General features: G+C 46.3%; 1 protein-coding gene across 1 annotated transcript in view; it reads right to left on the bottom strand.

The window, feature by feature from the left end:
* PSMD10 (proteasome 26S subunit, non-ATPase 10) overlaps positions 1-19,670 on the bottom strand; it is a 53,836-nt gene that overhangs the window by 5,287 nt on the left and 28,879 nt on the right. The window lies entirely within an intron of this gene.

The raw sequence follows: 19,670 nt of genomic DNA, 5'->3' as shown, positions 1-19,670 counted from the left end.
AAAGCTCCTTCTTTGTGCTGCACTTTTGTTTTATTTCTGGGAGGTCTAACTCAGCTTCAGCTCAAAACAGAGCTATATTAATGCTCTTCGTACCCAACCAGGGCGCAGACTGCTCAGATGCACAGGACCAGCTCAGTGCTCTTGCTGTCAGCTGCCTACACACAATTATCTACAGACCACCTGCAGGGCACACCAGCCTTGGTTCTGATTCTTCAGCACACACCTTTCCTTGCCAAGCTGCAGGTCTTCCTCAGGCTGGAAGGTGCAGAGATTAATAACATACATCACAGGCCACGCAGATTTCACTGACTAGACACTGCACTGGGTGCAAAGGAAGAGGATGAGTTTAGGAACTTTAACCTCCCTGTTTGGCAGTCAGGACTCACAAATGATGACAGTATTTAACACCCCAATTTTATCCCCTAGGTCAGTGTAGGAACATCCAGACCCACTTCACCCTTTGAGACCTGGAGCTGCACACAGGTCCATGTAATAAAGATACGAAAACATCCCTACCTAAAACAACAAAACCCAGAACAGATAATACTGACCTCACAAGGCTATTCATAGCCAAATTAAAATAGCAGCAGGCTGGAAAGGCTGCTTGCCTCTGTCCATACCTCTTTATCACATATCCTGTCACAATGTAAGGAAATGACCTCCTTTTGCTTTACAATGTGCGGACACTTCCCAATACCCTTGTTAGCCAAGACAGCTCTTCTAGGGCAGGTCAAAACCAGGAGTAGCATTGTATTAAGAATGATGGATGTGGTCCTGGCACCCACAGGCACACTGCAGTTCCCAATACATGCTGTAATTAACAGCACCAGAATGACTTGGTGCCAACACTGCCATACCTGTAGAGAGTCCACGATCAGCCTTGCCCCTCTTCCTGTCTCATGCTGGAGAATCCAGCCCTATTCTTCCTCCCATCTGATCTTTTCTGCTGTCAGTACCATGGAATATGTAGAGGTATTGCCATCACTATTTTACATGCAAAACACTGACAGCTATTATAATGCTCCCAGGCAAAATACTATGATGTTTCGTTAATGTCCTTTATCAGCAGAGAAGAACTAAAACCAGACCATAGGATGGTCTTTCTCTGTGTGAGGAATGAGCTGAAAATCAGTGTAAAAATCTCCTATCCATGGGAGCTGGACTATGTCTCCCTGCCCAGAGTCTCATGCCATGGAAAGGGAGCAGTGCAATTCCAGTTTCCACCCAGTGCAGGAGCTTGCCCATGGCTGCAGCCTGCATGAGCCGCAGTCACCGGGAGAAATGGCAGTCCTGTGCTGGGAAGCCATGAGCCAATGGGGTTGCCATGGCAGAAGGGACCCAGATGTCAGAGTCTCACTTAGACCTGCGGTAGCTCGACTGATGTAAGTGCTCCCTTTTACACACAGAAAGCCCTCAAGGTGCAGTAATACAGGTAGAAATGATACTGTACAAGCCTACAAACATTGCTTTTAAAGTACCAAATGGCTGGATAACAGCAAGTGCAGTCACTGTGTAACCTTCATGCTGAAATTCAGGTGCTACCCAGGCAGCCGAGAGCTGTCCCACTGAAAAGGCACAAGGCTGAGCAGCACCTACACAAGCATATTCTGCCTGTGGCTGCAATCACACCACTAACCCTCTTTCTGCCTCTCACTGCGATATAGTAAATATATAAAATACCTACGTTTTGGTTAGCCATTGGGAAGTGAAGCTCCACAGCACGACGGGAGCTCTTCAAAGGTGTATCATTTTCTCAACATCTGCAATATGCCACTTGCAGCTGTGGACTGTCTAATCCTTCACAGACCAAAGGCAGCTGTGAACTAAGAGAACAGAGAACATATTTAACATAATTGTTTTCTGAAAAGCTATTCCACTAAAAATGCTGTGGCTGCACTGTCTGCAATGGTATTTTGTCTGACTTGTCCCAGTAAAAGGAGAGAAAAGAAGTTGTCTGTTTCTACCCCCAAAAAAAATCCTAACCAACTAGGTCATACAGAAATGACCTTCAGATGAGAGACAGCTGATAAGATAAAGCATAACATCAAACAAAGCAGGCAATTGTGGTCTCCCAGGGCAGTTAATGTTTAAATGCCATCACACAAATCTGTCACCATCACACAGGGAATGTCAGGGTCAAATACTAGGCTGGTTTGGTCTCACCTATTTCCAAATGCCAAAATTACTCAAGCTCAATTAATCACAGACTTCGTACAGATTTTTCTCTATTCATTGAGGGCTGTACAGGACAGGATGTACCGTTTCCACCTCGGACACAACAATGGTGTTATCACCATCACTGATGGTGATGATGCACCAATGCTACATTGGTAGCTGGTATCTACAGATAACCATCACCGAAGGCAGCTTTGGCAGGTCCTGAGGGAAGACAGCAGCTCTGACCCCAGCAATGGTTCTTCACTTCCATGTGCATCCCAGAACAATAAAATCGCCCCATTTCATTGGAAGCACAGCCTCGGGTGGTTTCACTCAGGTTCAATCACTGTCTCACATTATACTTTCCAATAACGTTCAGCACGATGGAGAATCTCGGCTGTTTCATTAAAATCTGTTTCCTCCTCCTCCCCCTGAGCAGCTTTAGTGAAGGATGTCCATTGATCAAAAATGGCCCCGAGATGTTCTTAGGTGCAGAGGAATTGCAGGAATTCATCAGAGCAAGAAGGTCCCTAGCCCAACCCCCTGACAGCAGCCAGTAGAAGATATTTCAGAACAACAGCACAATGCTATGCCAAAAGAACCTGAGTAAACTCCCCTATTCAGGGCATGTGGGGAATGTGTAATTGAGGAAACGCTCTGCTGACCACATTAGAAGCGCGTGAACTCTGCTCATTTGCACTCAGCCTCAGCAATATCACTGCTTCCAAAGGAGGTACGAGACCCACAGCATTAAAGAAGATTTTGTTAAGGCTTCAGCTTCCTTTTATAAGAAAAGGATGCATAAGGATTTTTTCCCTTATGCATTTATTCAATGTAACACTCATATGAGTAATTAACTACATTGAAGTCTACTCATTTCCTTCTAGCATGGAAGAGCATGGGTGGAATTTGCATTACATACAATTTACTTCCTTTTATCCATTTTTAATTTAATGAACCATCCTAGGGTTACTACCTAGGGTAAACAAAAGACTGAGCTTCCTAGTCCTAACCATGATTTCCTAGAGCCATTATCACCAAAAAGAAAACCATCAGAAGAGAAGTGTGACTCAGACTCCTTCAGGCCTTTTACTGGTAATAAACTGATAATCCAGTGCTTTAGTTTAAATATTTGAGCCTTCTGTTTATTTAGTAGGTGAGGACTATTTGCAGATCTTGCAGGATGTAGCTCATTGTAATTCTGCAGATTGCGAGAACACAAATAAACAAGCACAGCGGCCAGGGACACGGAGAAACCCTCTAATATCCCATTGAACAAGGGTGGCTGTGTCCCAGCTGCAAGAGAGGACGCCAGTGCTCCAGAGACCTCACTGTCTGTCACCCAGCCAGCCCCAATGCAGGCAGGGAGCAGAGGGAAGCTCTCCCACAACACCACTAAGTGCACTTGGCTTTGGGGTGGGAGGCAGAGGATTGTGCTGAGGTTTGGTTAAATCTGCACTTACATCCTCAAGAAAACTGAGTTTTAAAAGAATTTGCAGCTCCCTGGTTATTAGCTCACAACAAGCTTCATCCCCACGGCTCAGCTGGGAGCCGGGTTATTGCTCCTCATACCAGTTGTGCTGCGTTTCTGCTGCACCAACATTTCCATCAGAGAAGTATCTTGGTGTCCAAGCTTCCTGCTTAGCCAAGGGAAAAAAGTCACATTAAAGCAGCTTTAAAGAACCCAGCTGCTCTGCTAGCAGTTTTAGATGCCACATAGTATGAATGTTACTCCTAAAAGCATCTTTTAGTGGTTGTACCTGAAAAGGCAACAATATACAGTAGATGAAAGTGAGAAATTAGCAGCTTAAAGCTAGACCACTGCAGGTGAAGGTTACTTATTTAGACTCCTCACCTCCCTATCCCCATTGGTCACTCACGTATCCTCAAACCCAGATATTGTCAATAGGAAAAAGGGAAATGGAAGACAAGTTTTGACTGAGTTCAAACAAAGAAACTGCAGGACTAGAAGATGAAGAAAAGAGCAGCCACCCATGAGAACTTCTGGCTTTTGTTTTTGACCCTGAAAAATATTTGCGGGCCTCAAGTTTGCTTCTTTCCAAAAGCAATTCTTCCATGTTTGCCTCCAGTGGTGACATGTCATAAATTGCTTTCCTGACCCTGCTTGTTATGCCCCAGTAATACTGAGCCTGCAACACCTGCCTGCCCATCTGGAACTGGTTAGGAGCCCTCACAACCAGAAGCTATTTTTCTGGGGGAGAAAAAGAAACCCACAAAACCAAAACAGAAAAAAAAAAACACCAAACCCCTTCATTTTGTAACACAGAGGAGCTCAGAAGTCAAAAATACATGGGGCCTAATTCCTGTGTACTCCTCTGCCTGCTGAGCTCGACGGCACAAAGCAGACCATGGTGCTAAACCCCACAGGAAACCAGTGCTGCTTGTTTAGGAAACATTGCACACTGAGGGATCCTTCCTTCTGGTCAGTGATTCTTTTTAAGCCTCAGCCATGCCTGGATGATTCTGGAATAACTCGGAATGAAGGTAAATGCAAACCACCAGAGTGCATCTCATCATTGTTTAAAATGAAGCGTATTTGGAAGGCATCATTCCCTCCAGCATCTGGGAAAAGGAAAGTTTTGGAAACAACATTCTAAGAAGTAATCACCTGATCTGTAGCTTCCAGTTTGTGATGCCAAAACACAGAGCAGTTACATCCAGAGTATGGAGTCAGCCCCCCCATTATAAAAGGGGATTAAAATGAAGCTCAAGTCCATGCCCGATTTGGGATCCCCATCTTCTTCTCTTCTAATCTCCAAGCATACACTGAGGCCTGTGCTGCACCTCACTCGAGTACAGAATGCACTACACTACCAGTTCATATAAAGCTGGGTTACTTTGTCACTGAGCAACAATGAAAGGAAATTCCAAGGAGAGTAAACCCTGAAGCTGCCACTTCACCTGCTCTCACAGGCCTTGCTTCCAGTGTCTGTCCCTTTCATTTAGTTTAGCTCAGGATAAAGTTTACCTAAAATCCAAGTGAGAAATTCAAACACAGGTTGCGCCAACTTAATCACATCACTAAAAATAAAGTCATTTTCAGATGATCATCTGGTACCAGTGCCTTACACAGACAAGGTGCTTCTTCCATCTGTGCAGCTCCAAGAATACTTAGCAAATCTGCAGGGAGATGGGGAAGACAGACTTCTTGGATAAGAATAACAGGATCAGCTGTACTGTTGAACGAGGTAGAGGTTTTTTTCTAGGTGCTCAAGCTGAGCAAGATCTGGAGCTTTTATATGAGTGTGACGACTGCAGTTCTGCCCAGACAAATGCATGATGATGATGCTGTGTAGAAATCACATTATTTTGCAGAGGGCAAGATAACTGCCCAGTGACACTCTATGCTACTGACTGCTCTGCTTTGCAGTCCTGCATTCAGCCCAGCAAGGTACATGCCTGCAAGAGGGCAACAGCCTTTGCTGAACCTGCTGAAGTGATGCAAGCTTATTCAAGCAGAAACCCAGAGCAGCTGCTGGCAGCATACAACACCCTCTGTGGGTAAGCTTTGCTGAACTGCTGTCCCAGTCCTGCCTCATTTCTCCCCTCCGACATGAACTATACCATTAGGTTTAACATGCAAAAGTTAACTTGATTTTGAGTCAAGAGTCACTAGCAGGTCCTTATTTCTCTCAGGCTTTTGCTGCCTGTTGACAGCCCACGACAGCGCATACTCCTTTCAACTCTGTTGCAAACACTTATTATTGTTCTTTCTCCCTCCTACACCTCTGAAGTGCAGATAACACTATTGATTTAAGTGCAATCAAAGCGAGCCTGCTGTACAATGAACATTTTGTCCACACTGTGCCATACCATGGCAAGGGCTGCCTCTTTCCCAGCAATGGAGGCCCATTAAAGGGATGTGATTTATGAGTTCACGAGGGAAAAATGAGTTTGTGCTTCAATTACAGAATTGTGCAGAGAAGCAGAAACTTGGTTCCCACATGGAACTTCTCAGATACAATGCCAAAGGGGGAACAGAGAAGGAGAGAGAGGAGGGGAGGGTAAAGGAGGCATGTTCAGACCTCATACCAACTGATCCTCGCCTGCTGACACCTGCACAGATGTTTCACAGTGGTAGGACAATAGATCTGAACTGTCCCAACCAAATCCTGTGGTCTGCCTTGGGGGCAGAGATGTAGGGGCACAGAATGTTATATTCACTGCCAAATAAATCCAGGAAAGACATAATAAACCAAACAGCAGTGGCCACAGGTTTCCATAGCTTATACAACAGCACTGATCACACCTGAGAGCTAGCGGCAAAAGGAGCTGAAATTAACAAATGCTGCACTTGTTGCCATGCCAACTATTTACAAGAGTGAAGCACGAATAAGGAAGTAAATAAAACCAGGATGGAGGCTATGGAAACAGGAAAAATCATAAGGAAGTGACACTTCATATTCCATGTTTTCACAAGTAACTTACAATGCAAAGTGAGGAAGCAATAATGAAACGTAAGCGATAAAGCATCAGAAGCACCTCTTCTTTTGTGCGGTTTTCCACTTTTTCCCAAAGCTTTTCACGTCACGTTTTCTTTACAACACAGCTGCATCCTTGGCCCACTCCCTCTCTGAAAACAGCAGCTGCCTCACAAACTTACAAAGGTCACAAAACCACTCTATGACTAGCTGCAAAAGCCCTTGATAACACAGTTCACCAAAGCAAGATAAACCACACTTTTATTCAGATGGCAGCCCAAAGTCCCGACCAGGCTGATGCGTGTGATGGCCCAAGACGATGGGGGGGGGGCACAGGGGAACTGGCGCTGAGCCCTGCCCCGAAGGGCCCCAGAGAGCACAGAAACCTCGCAGGGAGCGCCGCTGCCAGACCACGCTCAGCGCTTCCACCAGCGCCGCCACTCCTACAGCAAGCGTCGAGCCGGCCCCATGTGCTGGCAGCCACTCCCGTGCCGGCCCTCACACCTGCCGCTCCCGCCGCCGCGGCGGTGCCCACGAGAGCAGGACCCAGCGTGCCTGACGCTGGACAGTGCCGGTCCCACAGCCGGCAGCGCCCTGTCCTCCGCCAGGACCGGTCCCGCGAACCGCGGCTGCCCGGGGCACGGCCAGCTCCAGCGGGTGTCTGCTTCCCAGCAGCGCTGCGGCTCCCCACGCCGACAGAACGCGGCTGTCCCGGCGGGCGGGCGGGAGGAAGCGAGAGGAGCGGTACCTCGGCCGCGTTCCCCGCCCGGGCAGCAAGAAGTCTGCCCGGGCAGCACTGGTACCGGGGAGCACGTCCCGCGGCCGAGCCCGGCACACACCGAGCGGTCGCGCACGGACCCGGGGCGCTCAGAGCGGCTGCCTCTGCCGGGCCCGGCCCGGGGCTGCGCTCCCGCACCCCGCGGACACCAGGACCAGGCGATCCCCCCAACCCTTACCTGCCCTCGGCGGCGTGCGGCGGCCGGGCGGGGCGGGGCCATGCCAAGGGGCGGGGCTATCACCTCGGGGGCGGGGCCGTGCCTGTCCCGGGCGGCAGCCCCGCGGAAAACGCGGCCCGGAGCAGCGGGCGGCGGGAGCGGGGTCCAGAGGCAGATTGGGGGTTCGGGATCCTCCCACCCTTCCCGACTATGGGCTTTACTTATTTCATACCTTGGCTTGTGAAGACGGGATAACCTGTCTCACAGCCAGGACAGGACCCGCCCCGAAGGTGGACGCCCCGAGGGGAGGTGTCAGCAGAGCAGGTGTAGGCAGCAGTGCTGCCGGTTTGAGCCCCAGCACTTGGCAGCACTACGGCACGAAGCAGCCCATGGCCGGACCGCGCAGAGCTTCTGAAACCCTTCTGAACTCGGCCCGTGCCTGAGGGGTATTGGAGGGGAAACCCGGGGCTGAGGCGTATCCAGTCTTCAACCCGGGCAGATAACAAGAGTGAACCTAGGCAAGCCCCTGTTCAAACCTGAGCCAGCAAAAATTAAGCTCCAAGTTAGGATGTGAAGATACATTTCCAGCGATTCCAGTTCATTGGGATTCCTACATCCCTGCTGTTCACCTCCGCAGCACAATCTGGACCCCTGCCACTGCCCTTCATTCCCCTCATGTCTCACTGGTCTCCATCCCCTCACATCGAGGTACAGCCACAAAGAAGGGAGACATAAGGTACAGGAAGAGCTCTTAGACAAGGAGGAGAAATCAGGATATGGCAGCTCCCACAGTTTTCATCTTCTACAACAGAGAAGGCTGAAGCGAGACTAGTCACACACATGGGCACTGAGTTTTGGCTGTTTGCCTGCTACACACACCCCCTTTTATGCTGTCCCTATTTTAGAAGTGGGGAGATGAAGGCCACAAAGCAAAGCACCTTGCCCCAAAGCCCATCTTGTCCCCAGCAGCATCACTGACCTGTTCATGAGCTTCAGCACAGAGACAAACTCCACTGGTCTGCCCAAAGACTTGTGCTTCTGTGTGATACTCATGTGCCTCTGCAAGCCTGAGCCTCTATACAATGAGATTAAGATGTTTCTTCGAAAAGAGGGACGTTGAGATTTCAGAACATGGGAATATTTGCATTGGAGTATTTGCTTTCCTCCTGTAAGTGCTGATTTCCAGCTGCAGTAAACTAGAACCACTCTAAGGATCTCAGCTGATATAAGCGCAGTGGCAAATGTGCATTTCTTCCAGCTTGGCTAAACTGAGACCTGTAGAAACAGACATCTCTGTCGATGGCCTTCAGCTTTAATCTTTTCAATAGTGCCTTTAGGCTAAAAAATGCAGCACTGGCTTTGAAGGCAAATAGCCAGAGCCTTGACACTACTATTAATGTGTCCCTACCACCATGCACAGCCATAGGAACTACTTCACTTTTCTGTATCTCAGCTCCAGTCGATGGCAATTACACTAAAGCCCATTGAGATCACTAAGAGCACTGTGTTATTGCTGTAACTTGGCTGGGATGCTCAGAATCCATTGTGGGGTATCAGCATCAAATTAATCAATGCAACCTAGAGGCTACAACTGCAGCAAGAATTTTGATATGAGGATTCCATAGGTACAATATTACTTGGATTTACAACCTGTGCTTTCACATCTTTATCCAGGTACCTAAACCCAGGCCATTATAACCTGTGCCTAATAACGGGTGTAAAATAGCAACCCAAGAGCATGCAGTAAACTTCAGAAGTGATGGACCTACAGTGTCCAAACATCACTGTAAGTTTGAATTTCTGCATGCTGGAAGTCAATGCTTCTGCATCAAGTGGAGGAAGGAATAGCAGCTTTGTAAAAGTTTATTTTCTGGCCAGGTAGAGAAAAATGTGACTTGGAAGAGAGAAAATACAGTCCCATGGGGACAATTTTACAACAGTCTGTGAAATCAGCCAGCTCCTCCTAGGCTTGTCTCAACTTCAAGTCTTTTAATGTCTTCATGAGGACAACTGGCAGAAGCCACGTAAAACATTAAGATAGAAGGCAGAGGTGGAGAAAAATTGGATTTATTTCCTGATCTCTATTTAAGCTGTTACGGTCTGTACCCTTGAATGAAATGCTGATTCAGCAGCCCAAGTGCATAAACCTGTGCCCGGGAAAGGCAACCAGACATCCCTGCACAGGACCAGTGTCTCTGGCTCTGTGGGACTGACCAAGGGAATATTCCAGACCGTGTGCTGTCTGCTCTGCAATAAAGCTGAGAGAAAAGAGGAGGGGAGGGCATTTGTTATTACAACATTTGTCTTCCTGGGCAACTGCTACACATACTGCAGCCCTGCTTCCTGGGAAGCGGTTGGACATCACCTGCTGATGGGAACTACAGAGTTCTTTTTCTTTCCTTTGCTTCCATGCATGGCCTTTGCTTTTGCTTTATAAAATTGTTTTTATTTTGACCCATGAGGTTTTACCATCTTATTTTCTCCCTCCCAGTCCTGCTGACAAGGGGAGTGATAAAGTGGCTTGGTAGATGCCTGGTCTCCAGCCAGGGTCAACCCACCACTTTGTTCATTCATATTCCAGTGAGGAAGAAAAGTTCCTCAAAGCCTTCACAACTTCTTAGAGTACAAATGGATGACTCCTTAGATCAAATGCACCTTTAACTTGGCTAAGCAATCCTTTTGTTATCTTACCACGACCTCAGTAAGTATAACCATGACACAGCTCATTGTTCCCAATCTTTTTCTCTCTATGCTATCCTTTTTCTTAACTCAAATCCTAGTGAGTTCAGTATTTTTAACTGTGACTTTCAAAAGGCTGCCAAAAGATAGCTGAAAAGTATATAGCAGTGTGATTAATGCTCTCGGGGCTTCTTCAGGATTTGTCTCAGCGTTAGAGAAACCTAAATGTTGGAAGCATGACAAAACCGGTAACCTATTTCACTTGGGGTTTTCATTCAAAGTTATACTACCCCAACGTTTCTCTGCAACTCTCCTCCCCAGCTACATAACTGCAGTCCTAAAATTACTGGGAGCACCAGGGAAAGAACACACTGTTTGTTTTACTTCCCACTGTCTTGTCACAAAAATACCATACTAAGAACAAAGTGCTTCTCAGTTTTGTTTACTGGGTGTTAAAATGTTAGTTTACAACATGCCAAAATACAGAATCCCCTGTCCATTACTGCAAATGCCAGCAAACCATAAACAAATGCAAACTCCAAAGCATAAAATATATGAGAAATCTGTGTATGAGCAGGATCTTACATCTGTAGGAAATGTGAATCTAGGACTGAACAGGGGCAGAATAGCAGAAAGTCTCTTTAGACCTATCCCTTGCAAGCCTACTTTATGTTGTGTTAGAGAAGGAAAGTCATGTAACAGCCAAAATCCAGCTTCAGGTCAACTGAAGCTACATGGAGCTCATCCAGTTTAAACCAGCTAAGAACCTGCCCTTATTTTATTTGGCACTGTGGACCTCAGTTTTTGATGATGAAAAGTTGAGCTGTTTTAATCAAAAACTGAGGCTCTGTCCCCTTTCCACTGTAAGGTATAAATCCATGGTTGGAAGTGGGAACTCTGAAAGACTTTCGATACTATCTTGCTCAGCATTGCAGGATTATTTTGGGGTTTTTAATGTGATAACAGTTTTAAGAGAGAAACTGGCTCATGTTTCAGAGAACTTTCTGAGAGGCTTACAAATCCCAAGGCATGGGGAAGGCGTTACTAACTGCTTACAGCAAAGCCAACAGTTTTCTTAGGGCCACATTCATCCCAGCTACCAGTGACAGCCTGGCAAAGTGTACACCTAGTAACCATGGGAAAACTTGGTGGGCACAAGGAAAGTCTTTCTGGAAAACAAGCAACCGTATGTCAAAACTGGTACTGATCGCTGTTAGTAGAGGAAACAGGTGAGAGGTTAGATGTGGATGAGATGAAACAGCGCTGACTGTATACTGATATATACTGCTCCAATTGTAATACATCTATTTGTGGACCTATGTGTTTAGGTTGAGGGCAGTGATACAACAGAGTGAAACCATCAGAGAGAAGTAAAGGCTATGTAGGTGCTCTTACCACCACTGTCACTCCAGGTTTGACGTGCTGAACTGAGTGTTCAGGCTAGACATATGGTGCCTATGGCCCAAAACATCCTCTAAAATCTGTTCCCTAGCTTCCAAGACATGCAGTAACCCAGCTTACAGCAGAAGACAACATGAAATATAAGGTGACCTCTTCATGAGACACAGTAAGCAAAGGTTTCATTTCCAGATAGAAATATGCAGATGGTTAGGTGACACTGCCTGATATCCCTTCTACACACTGTCCCATCCCTGCCCTCTGGGTGCTCTGCATGCTCCCTTCTCATCAGCAGGAACCCCTCAGAAATACATGTTTGCTGCTAACCATCCCTAAAAATGTGCTATGTTGTAAGAAGAAACAATACAGCTTCTCCTGTTGGGAACATATCCTGGCATGCCTTTAAAAACAAGCAAACAATAAATCTTTCATACAGAGGTTCTTTGAAATACTCGTGAGTTTGCTGCCCTCTTGCAGTCCACATTCTGAACCTGGATTTCTCTTTGGTTCTGAGAGGTTCTCCTAAGTAAAGGCTATACTGCAGCAAGGTACCCCGCACCAGGAAAGATAACACAGAGGTGAAGCTGTTTGCAAGATACAAAAAAAGAGTACATCTCACTGAATGAGAACATCTGCAGTTACATTAACCTGCAAGAGAGCAAATTCCAGTGATTCACTTTCTGGTTTTTGCTCTTTTAGGGTACATTTGGAATTATTTAAAGTTTTTTTCCATGCAACCAAAAGGATAGAAACAGCCTTTCCTTAAAGAAATGGCAAATATAAACTGACCTTTCATGTCATTATTCACCACCATGCCCAGAGAGGCAGGGATTTAGGGGAAACCATTAATTACTACAGTTCCTGATTAATCTGAGGATCCTAGGGCACCTGAGGTCAACAGCTCCCCTATGCAACCTATTACCATGATGAAACACAGAGGGCAAACAGCAGCTTTTTACAGCACGTGTGTGCTGTGGTGGTGTCCTCCTCTCCCCCAGGCCCCAGGTCCCAGCCCCACACACGTGGCTGGTTCATCACTGCAGCAGCCTCACTGACTCCACCACACTAAAATCAAGGCTGCAAATGATCTTTTGTAAGGTCAGGCTCTGGCTGTCTCAGGAAGGCACCTTAATTACATGTAATTACTGTTAACAATGTACAACCACTCTAATCCATCTGCTACAGGTCAGTTGTCAACTGGGGCGTGCCCTGACTCCCAAAATCACAGTGAAGTGCAAACAGCTTTTTCCAGAGATGCAAAGAGAGTGACAGTGATGAATGCCGAATGGGAGAGTCCCGGCTGGATACATGACATTAACCTGCAGAATGAAAAGCTAACACTAATTCAATACCAGTCACATCAGTGGTGTCGATAGATAAGGCCCTGAACCAGGTTTTAAGCCATTATTTCTTTCTGGGAGCTGTCTGCTTATAGAACTGGAAGCTTTTCAGCATTTCATACAGGCTCCAAGAACATATCACTTATTGAACATTATAGAAAAGGCCACCCATTAGGAGTTTTACATCATCTCTGGCACAGAACCAATACTCAGTATCTGGGGAGGAAAAGAGCACTTCAGATAATTTTACAAAGCAATCTGATCCTTGGGAAGCTGTACAAGCCTGCAGCTTTTTGCTTTATCCCTAAGAAAGCCTGGGAATTACAGGGTAGTTTATACGTCAAGATGGTTGCACAAGTTGTGCAGCACCCTGGGTGCCCATGGGCATGAGGTTGCTCAGTGTCCAGGGCTCTGCAGCACCCATCAGCCTAGCTGAGAGGAACCCAGCCACAATGTGGGAGCAAGGACATAGCCACATGCAGCAATTGTGCAGGAGGCAGCCTGGCTGCAGGCAGCACGAACCAAGCCCAAGGGAGCTGGGCTGTGGGGCAAAGGCTGGTGTGCGGTGTGCCACAGCTACTAGCCATTGGAGCAGTGGTTTCCTCACCAACGGGACATGTTTGCACAGCTGCACAGCCCTGCTTCTCACACGGATGTCACTGTGCCAGGCCAGACTGCCCCACTGCTTTTATTAGCTCATTTGAATCAAATTGCTGTGTGCAACTGGATTAGACAGTTGTGCTTCAAAGGTTACACCCTACACACCATTAAGATTCATGTGTTTTTCAGATGATGTCTTCTGAGTGATTGCTTTCCCAGCTGCTCCCATGATGTACGGGCTGCTGACAGTTTCATTTTCCATTACTTCCCTCCAGTCTGCTGCCTACTTGATCACACAAGTGCTTCCAAAGAATTTGAACTCTAATACACCGTGTGTAACAAAGCTGCTGGGCTACAGGATCAGAGTCCTGATTAGCTGAGGAATAACTTTGGTTGCCTGTCACAAGCAAATCAGAGGCATGACAACAAAAGTGCTTAGGTTTATCTCAGCTGGTCTTCCACCCTGCTTTTTATTGAGGATAGCCGATCCTCTGCTCGACAACTTCATCACATCATTCCATTGCACTGTCATACTCAATGTAATTAAAATTATTAATACAACTCAAATCAGATTATTAACCAAGTAGGATAGGAAGCACTATATCATTCTTCCTGAGAATTAAAACCAACTAAACAAGTAACCATCTCCCAGCATGAAGCTCCTGGGAATCAAAAGCAAAAGTCTCATCAAACAGTCACTCTTAGTTCACTTCTCATTAGCTTGCTCACCTTAAGGAAGCACACTATCTCCAAAGCACTGCCCAGCTTTGGATAATCAGAGTCCCCCAAGGAAAAACACCCATCACATCCCACCTTGAGGTGTTGTCACAGTGGTGGGAAGCTGCCTGCTGGCAGAGCCAGGCTCCAGCCACCACCAGGGACTCAGCACGCACCTCAGAAGAAGGGCAGAACAAGCTATACAACCATTAATTAATAATTAATGGTCTGTGTAATTATTATTGTGCCTCCCTGAGAAAAACTCCACATGGTCTCACTGAATTTTGGCTCCTTCAGAGGGCAGCCGAGCTGCAGAGCCTGGACGAGGCAACGCTTCTCCCTGAGCCTCCAGTTCCCTCCTGGGTCCAGTCATGTGAAGTAACGTGAAAAGGATTCACACCCAGGTGAAGCTCAGGCCAGACTCCAGGGGCTGCTTTGGTCTCTTTCCTAAACTGGAGCACACCAAAAGCAAAGAGATTTTTAGCAAGTCCTCCCTACTTAGCACAGGGAGCAGCTGAGGTCTCTATGTCCGAGCATTTCCTTGAAACTGAGAATTAAAAACAAGCTATTGCTTAAAATGAAGAATGAGATCACCTTGTATTCGTTTGACAGCACACATCAGTGTGTTTGACAAGTACCAAACACTAACATCATTCTAACACCTACCCACCTAAACCCTCCTTTTCAGAGACAGCAGAACCAGGTGGAAGGCAGAGAGTTCAATACAATTGCATGAATCTTATGCCAGGCTTTAATTTGGCACAGTAATCCTAAAATTACATTATCCCGCTAAGGCAAGCAGGCACCACATAAATTATACTTATATGCACTCATAAGCTGAAAGCATTTTTCATTTTAGACAAGTACAACAAATGCTGCCAAATGCAAGGAACAGTTAAACTCATAACAGTTTCAGAAGATGTTAAGCTATGAAAGTGAAGACGATGGTTAGAAAAAAGACCAAAAAAAGAGATAACAACGAGAGTTAATCATACGCAGTGAAAAGGTTATGCAGCCAATGCAAAGGGATGGGAGCAGCAACTGTACAAAGGCAGAACCACTTTACTGTGATTTATCATGTGGCAGAGAGCTTGCTTTGGTTTTGGTGCACAAATGGATTCTCTGATGGTGGCACGTTTTGTTAGAGTCACTCTATAACCTGCATCAGTCAGGGCACTCATGGTGCAGAGTAGAGGGACAGGATCTCCTCCTTTGACCTGCTGGTCACGCTCCTTTTGTTGCAGCCCAGGATACGGTTGGCTTTCTGGGCTGCAAGTGCACGCTGCCAGCTCATGTTCTGTTTCTCATCGACCAACACCCCCAAGTCCTTCTCCGCAGGGCTGCTCTGAATCTCTTCTCTGCCCAACCTGTAGCTGTGCCTGGGATTGCTCCGACCCAGGTGTAGGACCTTGCACTTGGCATGGTTAAACTTCATGAGGTTGGCATCAGCCCACCTCACAAGCATGTCGAGGTCCCTCTGGATGGCATTCCTTCCCTCCAGGGTATCAACCGAACCACACAGCTTGGTGTCATCGGCAAACTTGCTGAGGGCGCACTCAATCCCACTGTCCATGTCACTGACAGAGATGTTGAATAAGACCGGTCCCAACACCGATCCCTGAGGGACACCACTCGTTACTGGTCTCCAGCGGGACCTTGAGCCATTGACCACAACTCTTTGTGTGGCCATCCAGCCAGTTATTTATCCACCAAGTGGTCCATCCATCAAATTGATGTCTCTCCAATTTAGAGACAAGGATGTCGTGTGGGACAGTGTCAAACGCTTTACACAAGTCCAGGTAGATGCCATCAACTGCTCTACTGCTGTCCATCAGTTCTGTAGCCCAATCATAGAAGGCCACCAAATTGGTCAGGCAGGATTTCCCCTTAGTGAAGCCATGCTGGCTGTCACCAAGCACCTTGTTGTTTTTCATGTGCCTTAGCATGCCTTCCAGGAGAATCTGCTCCAAGATTTTGCCAGGTACAGAGGTGAGACTGACTGGTCTGTAATTCCCTGGGTCATCCATTTTCCCCTTCTTGAAAATGGGGGTTATATTTCCCTTTTCCCAGTCATCGGGAACTTCACCTGACTGCCATGATTTTTCAAATATGATGGACAGTGGCTTAGCAAATTCATTCTCCAGCTCCTTCAGAACCTGCAGATGGATTTCACCAGGTCCCATGGACTTGTGTACATTCAGATTTTTAAGATGGTCTCAAACCACATCCTCTCCTACAGTGGGCGCAAGGTCTTCATTCTCACAGTCCCTGCATCTGCCTTCCAAGACTTGGGTGGTGTGGTCAGAGCATTTGCCATTGAAGACTGAGGCAAAGAAGTCATTAAGAACCTCAGCCTTCTCCAAACCCAGGGTAGCCAGTTCTCCTGATAGCTTTCGGAGAGGGCCCGTTGTCCCTAGTCTGTCTTTTATTTGCAATGTACCTTCTTGTTATCTTTCACATCCTGAACCAAGTTTAATTCTAACTGGGCCTTAGCTTTCCTAACCTGGTCCCTAGCTTGTCAAAATAGGAGCTATTCTAACCACACAGAGCATGGGAGATATAGATCGAACCCAGCATAATGCGATAGACACTATTTACAACAAGGCAAGCTATCTCTGGGGATATAGATGCTAACTGGCAAGCAGGATAGAAAGGAGGCATGCTCAGGGCTGCCAAACCACTGAGGATACACCCACAACACGGAGCCAATAGCTTTTATGCCATCCTCAGGACACAGACCTGCAAAGGCATTACAGCCAGATGTGACATGTGAGCCCATGCTGCTCTGCCATGCCCAGGAAACCCACCTCAAGACACTGGTAGCAGAGAGCCATATGAAAGCAGTCAGAAAGCCCAGGAACAAGCCCACCAAACCCAGCCCAAAGTGCTGGGCCTGGCCATGAAGCCCTCTACCCTCCTGGCAATCACTGATCTGGAGTATCTCATTTTAGTGTTGGGGGTTTTTCCCTTCAGAAAGAGGAAAGCTTGTTAGATAGAAAAGGGATAATATAAAAAAGACCAGTCCAGCACCTTTACAAGAAAATGGTATTGTGCTTTTTGATAACAAGCTATGCTTCTTCTGGCAATTGAATGCAGATGATTAGGCATAATTCTGACCGAGTTATTTTGAGGCAACAGGCCACGGTGCTCTCCTCAGAAGAGTTCATAGCACTCATACCTTTGCAGACATTAATTCACATTGTGTGAGCGTGAGCGTGAAAATAACAGCGAGTTCATGAACTAATTTTCAGGCAGCAAACACTCCAGCAAAAGCTTATAAATATTTTTTAAACAACAAATGAGACTGTGCAATAAGCAAACAGTAAAGTGCATTTAAAAGTCAACCTAATGATGAATTTAGAGGCTTAAAGCAGCTCTTTTACTGTACTTGTTTGAAACTTTAATTACACTTTTAATCTCCAGCAATCAGATGTGATACTGAAGTAGAGTTTTATAAATTACTTTAGCTATTTAGTGTCTTTGAACAATCATGTATTTAGCATATTTCAGGAAGAGAAACCAGCTGAAGTGCTGCTGAGCTTTGTCAAGGTAAACCTGGAATTCTACAGGAAGTTTTTTAATTAGGTTTCAGAAGCAACCCCTAAATATCATGGCAGTGCTTGGCTGGGCATGCTGCCTTGCTCTGGGTGTGCCTCTGGGCTTGAGTTTTTTAATGACTGACACTTCTATTTATAGAGTGAATAGACGGGAGTTGCTTGGAAGGGAACATTTCTGAATACATTTCAGTGTACACAGATTTGAGTCATAAAGTCTGCTAACATACAGTTCCTGGTACTGGCCCCTTTCATTTTATCTCGAGATAAGAGTCTTTGCTCCACCCATGGCAAAGTGACTGCTGCCACTGCCACGCTCTGGCTTTTCTCTCCTCTTGACTGAGGGCTGGTGGTGTGAATGAGAGGTTCCTTGCCATCCCACTGTAACCTAACCTTAACCATCATCACACCAAGCCAGATTTTGCTTCAGTTCTTTTACTAAGGTGATATTTGAACAGGCAGTGGTGCTCTTTAGTAGCAATGCGCTAGAAGCAAAACCAGCAGCTGGCAGGTACCATTTATTACCTTCACAGAAGAATAACCCTGGATGGATTGGAAGATTAGCATTAGGGTACACGCTTCTGGATTGACCAGGCTGGTAACAGTCAAAAATAAAAACTACTGGTGTTCAGTATCCTCTGTAAAACAGGATTGATGGCTGTAATCATTTGCTACGAGATTCACCCGCTCTGTAATTGGCAATCTTAGCCCTGTGTCCCAAGCTTAAATGGGCACATATTATTGCAGAAGATGTGTTATTGTATCCTGTTCTCTGGGCAAACTGAGCATTTCACCCTGGAGGAATGTAGTTCTGTCATCTTTCAGAGACTTCATTGACAAAAAGTGAATATAACACTGAGAAAATATATATTAACTGAGGGTGCCTTAAGTGCCAGAGCAAGGACTTCGGTGTTGATAAATGAGAGGGAATTGGAGGACACACTGATATTGTGGTAAGACACAGGCTCATGCAGGTGCATGCTGACTTGCAGTGTGCGCTGGCAATGTTTTTTGCATCTTCTTGAAAACTACTGTCTTTCGCAAAGGTTCAGTGCTCTGTGCGCTACTAGTCAGACCCCTGGGTATTATGGGGCTGCCACAGGCTATCACTGAAAAGGCTCTGTTGGCTGTGCTCATGTTTAGATCACCTGTGCTCATCCATAGCTAAATGACTGGAAAACAGCAGTAGCTCTCATTTTAGGCTGCCCCAGGGAAAACCCATGAGAGCTCCTTGCATTTGGGATCCCTACATGTTTCTTTAGTGAAGGTGAATTTAAACACTTTTGGAAGACACCTGAATCTGAATTTCAGTCTTTCAAAGTACAGATCCCTTTTGGCATGGACTCTAGGTCACCCGTGCCTCCATCCTTGGGTGAGACATTGAACTGTTCCAAGTCGTCTTGTCCCCATCACTGAAAGACAAGCACTGCTCACCCTCTGGGAATGCTGTATGAAGCACTGATAGTCAGAACTAAAGAAGACATGCCTTATAAAACTTCTGGAGATGGCTCATTTAAGAATATAATCAAACCTTGACATGTGCCAAGAGATTATTCAGACATCTGCCACAAACAGGAATATCTGGCAGAATAAAATTCAACAAGCATGGAAAAAACGTCACTGACCGTTTTAATCACCTTGGTCTTAGGTACAGGCACACATCTAAAAGGCAATGCTGCCCTCTGTTATGTCTTCAGCTATTCACTAACACGTGGCTGTGTGCACAGAACCAGCTACTCCTATCGGAGCTTGGGGCTTTGAATTCCATGGATGACATGGAATAAAGAAAACAAAGCAGTCTCCTGCAAGAAGCTGAGCACCTTCAGTTCCTAATGAGCTTCAGAGAGT

Source organism: Pezoporus occidentalis, unplaced genomic scaffold (genome assembly GCF_034315485.1).
Source record: "Pezoporus occidentalis ecotype Australia unplaced genomic scaffold, CSIRO_AGI_Poc_V1 ctg123, whole genome shotgun sequence".
Taxonomy (NCBI): Eukaryota; Metazoa; Chordata; class Aves; order Psittaciformes; family Psittacidae; genus Pezoporus; species Pezoporus occidentalis.
This window is presented reverse-complemented; position numbering and strand designations above follow the sequence as displayed.